This window comes from Polypterus senegalus, chromosome 2 (assembly GCF_016835505.1).
Source record: "Polypterus senegalus isolate Bchr_013 chromosome 2, ASM1683550v1, whole genome shotgun sequence".
In the NCBI taxonomy this organism is placed as follows: domain Eukaryota; kingdom Metazoa; phylum Chordata; class Cladistia; order Polypteriformes; family Polypteridae; genus Polypterus; species Polypterus senegalus.
The window spans coordinates 2,041,448-2,043,175 of NC_053155.1; positions in this window are offsets into that span (position 1 = coordinate 2,041,448).

Sequence of the window (1,728 nt, forward strand, 5' to 3'; positions counted from 1 at the left end):
TGATCTGTTCGTATCCTTCTAGAATGCCTTCTATAAATTAAAGATTTATGTTCTGTCGTCAGTATTAGAAACCTTTTCAAAGTACAAACAAACCAATTTCACATCCAAAGAACTGTTCCTACAATAGAGTGGCTCATTGTGAAGCAGTGGAGCTCAGAGGAGAGTGAAGTGCCGTTGCAGAGCCAGGATTTTGAGGGGTGCTGGACACTAGCAGGCTACTCTCATTTTGTTTAACACAGCAAGACCTCACAAACACACACACATGGCCATTCACAGTCTCTTTAATAAAGGTGAGTGTCACTGAGTTCCAGGGTCAATGTGGAGAATAACTGGTACAATGCAGGACTGTACAGGAGTTCAGTGGGGTGCCAGCTCTCCTCAGAGCCCCCTCGCTGACTCGCACACTCACACACACACACACACACACACACAGCATTGTGGGGACAATTAGCCTAATGTGAGTGTCTGAGAAGTGGGCGGAGAGCTGGAGTACCTGAGATAAATCGCAGGCGGACTCGGGGAGAACAGACCGACTCCACACAGATACATGGAGATAAAGTGAAGATTTGAACCCAGGGCTCTGGAGCTGAGAGGCAGCAGTGTTAGCCATCACACAGCCCACATTTCACTACAGCCGTCTATTCTTGTAGCTACACTTATTACCTGAGATTTAACACTTCTATATCGTGTTTCTGGTGTGCTGCTTTGATTTTGTTTGTTTGCTGATGATAACGATATCTAAAGTGCTAATCCATGTAACCATCAACACTGCATGTGTGTGTGGAATCTCATTTGCTTTGTTTCTTTTAAAAGTCGTTAAACAAAGTTTATAACTGATCACAACTTATCAGATCCCTGGAGGTTTTTAAACCCAAATTCAAGAACATATTCTTTCTACTCACCAGTACATCATTGCTACTCAAGGATTGATTACTTCTTTATAGATAATAACTTCTTGCCTAAGATTAAATCTTGTAAATATGATGCTATTGTTATTTCAGACCATGCTCCGATGATCTTGGAGCTGAAATTACTAAGCCCCATACACTCACCCCGCAGATGGCGTCTCAATCCGCTTCTATTAGCTGACGAGAATTGTACTGAATTTATATCCAAACAAATTGAATTCTTTCTAGAGACAAATACATCCCCTGAGATCTCTGCAGGAATACTCTGGGAAACTCTTAAGGCCTTCTTAAGAGGACAGATTATCTCATATCTTTCCCACAGAAATATCGGCAATACACTAATAACCCAATTGTGCTCCACTCACTTAGAATCTGGAACCAATGTAGAAAGCATTTTAAGACGGAGAAGCTTCTTTCTGTGGCACCCCTGCAAAAGAACCACCTCTTTCAACCCTCACAAACATGTGCAGTTTTTAATATCTGGAAAAAATTTGGAATTAACTTGCTTAGAGATCTTTATATAGACAACGTCTTTGCATCCTATGAACAATTACATTCCAAATTTAACATTCCAGCTACAAATTTCTTTCACTATCTTCAAATCAGGAACTTTGTTAAACAGAACCTTCCAGATTTTCCTCATCTTGCACCCTCATCCACGCTGGAAAATTTATTGCTCAATTTCAAGGAGTTAGACTCCATCTCTACAATATATAAAATCCTTTTACAATCCTTTCAAAGATCCAAGAGGACACTGGGAAAATGATCTCTCAATTAATATATCAGAAAAGGAGTGGAAAGTAGCAATGCAGAGAATTCA